Source organism: Limulus polyphemus, unplaced genomic scaffold (genome assembly GCF_000517525.1).
Source record: "Limulus polyphemus unplaced genomic scaffold, Limulus_polyphemus-2.1.2 Scaffold132, whole genome shotgun sequence".
Taxonomy (NCBI): Eukaryota; Metazoa; Arthropoda; class Merostomata; order Xiphosura; family Limulidae; genus Limulus; species Limulus polyphemus.
Genome location: NW_013665742.1, coordinates 821527 through 827093, shown reverse-complemented (window position 1 = coordinate 827093; position 5567 = coordinate 821527). Strand labels below are relative to the sequence as shown.

The 5567-nt window shown below is 33.5% G+C and overlaps 1 protein-coding gene across 5 annotated transcripts in view; it reads right to left on the bottom strand.

Moving 5' to 3' along the window:
- Positions 1–5567, bottom strand: part of LOC106473645 (kin of IRRE-like protein 3) — a 345725-nt gene that overhangs the window by 235062 nt on the left and 105096 nt on the right. For 3 of the 5 annotated variants that reach the window (XR_002614039.1, XR_002614036.1, XR_002614035.1), the window contains one exon: positions 2740–3023. The gene's annotated coding sequence lies outside the window, so the exon portion shown is untranslated. The remainder of the gene's footprint in view (positions 1–2739; positions 3024–5567) is intronic. The other 2 variants (XR_002614037.1, XR_002614038.1) reach the window with 1 other exon arrangement.

The following is a 5567-nucleotide window of genomic DNA, read 5'->3' as shown; positions in this document are numbered from 1 at the left end:
CTCTTACATCAAACTTCCGAGCTAGGTGAACCAGCTCTTACATCAAACTTCCGAGCCACGTGAACCAGCTCTTACATCAAACTTCCGAGCCACGAGAACCAGCTCTTACATCAAACTTCCGAGCCACGTGAACCAGCTCTTACATCAAACTTCCGAACCACGTGAACTAGCTCTTACATAAAACTTCCGAACCACGTGAACTAGCTCTTACATAAAACTTCCGAACCACGTGAACTAGCTCTTACATCAAACTTCCGAACCACGTGAACTAGCTCTTACATCAAACTTCCGAACCACGTGAACTAGCTCTTACATCAAACTTCCGAACCACGTGAACTAGCTCTTACATCAAACTTCCGAATCACGTGAACTAGCTCTTACATCAAACTTCCGAACCACGTGAACTAGCTCTTACATCAAACTTCCGAGCCACGCAAGAAATAAACTTTATTCTAGCAACTTGCTAAAACGTTTCAATGAAAAGTCCTTTACTCAGGAGAGAGTTAAATATTTACTTAGGAAAGAGTTAGAAATTCTGAATTTTTGAACGTAGCACATCTCTAGTTACTATGGAAATCGAAAGTAAGAAAATAGAATAAAACAACAACTTTAAATCACAATATAATGAAATAAATTCACACAGTATAAAAAGATATATAGCATTAAAACTAAAAAACAACATTAAGATTGATGCCTGATGTTTACAGGTACTCAATGCAAACAACAACAAAAAGTAAGCCTTATTTCAATTAGTTTATAAAAATAAAATAAAAACACTTTGGTTATTTATATTAGTGCAAAGCAACATTGATCTTGCTCTAGCCTTACTAAACTCAATGAAATCTATGACACAAAAAATAACGTTTAAGAATTTCAATAAATTAGGATTAGAATGGTTGATGAACATAATTAAAGATGAATGACACTTTAACATTGAGGAATATGCTTCCTTTTCAGCTATACTGAAATGGTAGAAATTACAAATATTCTTGGATCAAAGAGTTTATTATAGTCAATAAGCTAAAATCTCTTAATAATTGGTATTGGTTTACCATATTATCAAAGAAATTCTCAAACATATTTGTAATTTATGTTGAACAAAATACGACTGACACCGAGTTTTGAATGTAAGCAAATTATTAATAAAAACTTCCAGTTAATGAAACATTCAATGTTACAAGTTATTATCCGGAATCGACCAAATACAGTTGTTTTTTTTTTATTATTTACTTGGCGAATTTATTGTTATCAAATTTCTGAAACTCATCATCCATTAGAGACATTTCCTTTACGTATATAAAGAAATAAATAGATAAAAGCTATTAGATATGATTATTTAATTTATGTGTATGTATAGTATTGGAAAATAATTTACGTAGACAGTAAAGCATGTAGGTATAAAATATAAATGTAATATGATTCCTTCCTCTCTAATATATATAAAAAATGAAACATTAAGTAGTCACGTTTTGATAGTTTACACGGTGGTTGGCTGACGTCCTACATATCATAAAGTGCCTTATGATTACAAAGCCTATAAGCGTTCAGTAGTACTACAGTGAATCCAGATTGAAATATCGCAAGCTAAGCATATTTTAGCTGGTCAAGAAAACTCCTCCCGAAAAATTACCACAAGACTCCATGTTTTTGTAAGAGCCGTATGGAAGACTGAAGAGAATACACAAAACTGGTGACGTTAAGTATCTCGGGTTGTGTTTTTCAGAACACAGACAAACGTAGAGTATATATTTAGCAAATCACCATTCAGTGAATAGAGTTATGGGTATTACCTACAGAACAATAATGTACCCATTAATGTCAAACGGTCTGAATAGACGTGTAGCTGCTCTCGAAAAATTTAATCAAACCAAAAGATTAAAATGAGCATCACACCACAAACAGTGGAATGGAGAAATCTTGAGATATTTAACTACTATCATTGGCTCAATTATTCAGCAATGACGCTATCGTAGTCAGTGTACAATGTCCACGGGAAACATGGGGTGGGGTGATCAGTACAGATTTAGGACTGCATGTCAGCTAAAAGTGTCTGGACAAAAGTGATGGATTCTCGACTGCAAACCAGTGCATTCTTTATCAGTTATTGGCGGAGGGGGAGGGGAGAAATTCATTTTTCAACAAGACAATGACCCCAAGCATACAACACATATATAGTGAAACGATACGAGTTTAAATAGCCCTGTGAAACACTCACAAACATGTCTTGGGTTACACATAGCAACAGTCTCGAGACTGTATGGAATTACATAGAAACTAAGAATGTTAAAAGGTGAACAAATGGTTAAACTTAATTGCAATGAGAGCTGTGAATACGAGACTTATGGAACAAGGTTCCACAGTCGTTCATTGATAAACTGTATGACGTCATAAAACAAGGTGTAATGCTCTGTGTTAGGCAAAAAAACTCTCATACAAAATACTACTGAATTATACAACTTATGCACCTTTTTTTGTATTTCCTGTGATAATGTTAATACTCTTACCATCTAGTTACCGTTTCCTTTGTTTGCGAATCCTGTACGTGAATCGATTGTTTCAATAACTATTTCCATTACGGCATTTCATAAATAACATTAAGGATGCTGTTATTCACTACTGAATTATGAGAAATACAAATACCAGTTAACATATTTGTAGAACAATGTAATATGAATTCCAAGCTATTTCTAATATCTTAAGTACCCAAAACGTTACGAGAAAAAAGATTAAAAAACTCACCATTTACTTCCCTCAGGAATAGCAGGCACATGAGCATATTCCTATACATTTTGAATTGGTACTCAGCGACGTATTGTTATTTCAAGTAAAAAATATTTTTCTCTTGGAGTTGTATGATAAGGTTAGAGAAGACTCACGTGCGTTCCCCAATCCATTTTATTCGTGCGAGCAGAAAACAAATTCAATCTTCTGAACACCTTTCATTCTTTTTCTGTGGACATTAAAAGTTTGACATTTGACCTTGCGTTGATGTAGTGGCAACGGTTCTGATTATAATCGGTCTGCTGTCAAAGAGAGGTAAAGAAGGAGAAAAAAAATATTTATATCATACAGTGTTAATACAGCCTAATAAAACTTATATAATAGAAATAAGAAATAAAGGTAGTGTATAACAAAGAACCAGGTTCAAACCTTTATTTCCTAAAACACATCTAAGTAATACCACTATCACAATATTTATACAAAAGACGTAGGTACACAAGGACTTTTTTTTTATCATCAGTATTCTTGTCAAACAATCTGAAAAATATACATACTACGACACTGTTCCACAAACGAGTTTTTAAAATCAGGCTGTCAGACTCTTATACAACCTGCACTATTGTTAAAAATATAGGTTTTTATTTCACTACCAACTTTAACTATAACACAAAGTTTTGTATTATCACTTATGTTAAGATATAAAGTATTTAACAGAAATTTAATTTTATAATTATGATATACATTTCTAGCCACAAGAATGGAGGCTAAATGTGATAACGTAAATATCAAAAGGTAATGTCAGTACTTTATAAAAAAAATAACAGTTTGTTTCAAAAAATAAAAGCACATTAAAAATGTACCCTCAACCAAGGGAAAAAAATCTTAAAACATTTATAACATCAAATGTAAAATAAAACAGGACATGTCTTCGTGAAGTGGTTACTAAAAGTGCATGATACATGTTCAAACCAAAAACAACAACAACGAAATAAAACCTCATCTTTTCGAGCAGGATACTTATTTATATGTGCTGGAATCAACTTTAATTAAACTTTATATCCACATCGTATTACTGATTAGTGCAATTAATTAACATCGCTCAAATCACTCCCACTCCATTGGCTAAAAAGATGGTGCACAAGAAAATATATATATATATAAAGACAAGACCATTGAAAAAAAAAATAGCCTAAGAAGAAACTATTAGTAATCACAGAGCCAAACAGAGGAGCTACGCAAGGTTGAATACGTTATGTTCGAACGATTTTCAGTATGTAAATCAGCAAGTCACTTGTCAACCACAGCCGATATAAAGTCTCAGTGGAAAGAACTTCATTTTGATATTGTTTGGCGTTACGTAGAAAGTGTGATGCCACGGAAAATGGATCACTTTTGGAAAGGGTATGTAGCAACCTTTCCTGATGCAATATTTTCCGAGTGCTTGGATCAAGGATTTAGAATTTATGACGAGGATATCACTTGTATTTAACGGCATTAGAAAAGAAAGGAATATGGATCAATATGAGGTACTAGAACCATCCAGAAAAAAAAATACTTTTGGCAGGCGAGAATCCACAAATACAAAGTTCAGTGGCAAAATCCATCCAATTAATACAGTCGTTAATATGCAACATGATCAAGATACATGATGGATACGAGGCTAACAGGATATAGGATTAACAGGATAAAGCTTTAAATCATACTCCCTGTTCAACCGTCGCATACCTTCTGCAGCTGAAGAATGAAACGAGTATTTATGCTATTCTATGCGAAAACATATCGGTCAAGTAACCTATGGATTTATGTGAGATGGAACTATTGAAACGTACACTATATAGACTATAGAAAACTGACAGAGGATTGGTATGTTTAGATGATGATAGGTTACAACTGGTCCTTTTGCAATGGACTGCAACACTGTGGTTAAGCTCCAAAATTGTTTTAGTATAGCATACTTAACCTTATGTATCAGATACTAGATTTATCTGACACTGCTAGAGTGACTTATGTCACAGCGTTACCAACAGCTTCCTGGAATTATAAATATAAATGGTTACGAGTCTTGAAATCTAAAATTTCTTTCACTCGTGTTTATACTAACGATGTTCAAATGTCTCAAGCTAAGCAGGATTAGGCGTAAGGACAGTTTATGTTGTTGATTGCTTTAAAGCAAGCTAACGGCATTGCTGACGTAAGCCCCGAAGTAGCATGGGCAACAGTCAATAATTTTTTATAGTCTGAAATTGTATTTGAAAAAAAATACAAATAAGAAACTATATAATATTTAGTTTGTAGTATGATATGTTGGTGTATGTGACGTAAAGGAAATTCGTTGAAAATACAAATAAGAAACTGTATTTTATGACCAATCAAAAAATTATCAAAAAACTCAAAAGATATATTTGCTAATACGGGTGTTCTTAGGGTGAAAACAATTTCGAAACTATATAATATTTAGTTTGTAGTATGATATGTTGGTGTATGTGACGTAAAGGAAATTCGTTAAACGGTAGGTTTTCTTTTTTAACACTCGGAACTTGTTTTGGAAACTCTTTGTTTATACACCGTTTTTTGTAATGCCTTCAGGTTTACTTTGTCAGTAACAGCACCACTAGGTGGCTGGAAACGTTTGTTTGTTTGTAATTACGCACAAAGATACACAGTGGGCTATCTGTGCTCTGCCCACCACGGGTATCGAAACCCGGATTCTAGTGTTGGAAGTCCGCAGACATACCGCTGTGTCACTGGTGGGCGGCTGGAAACGAGAAGACGCCTAACTCAACAACGTGAATTATAAACAAATAGGCATATATATATATATATATATATATATATATATATATATA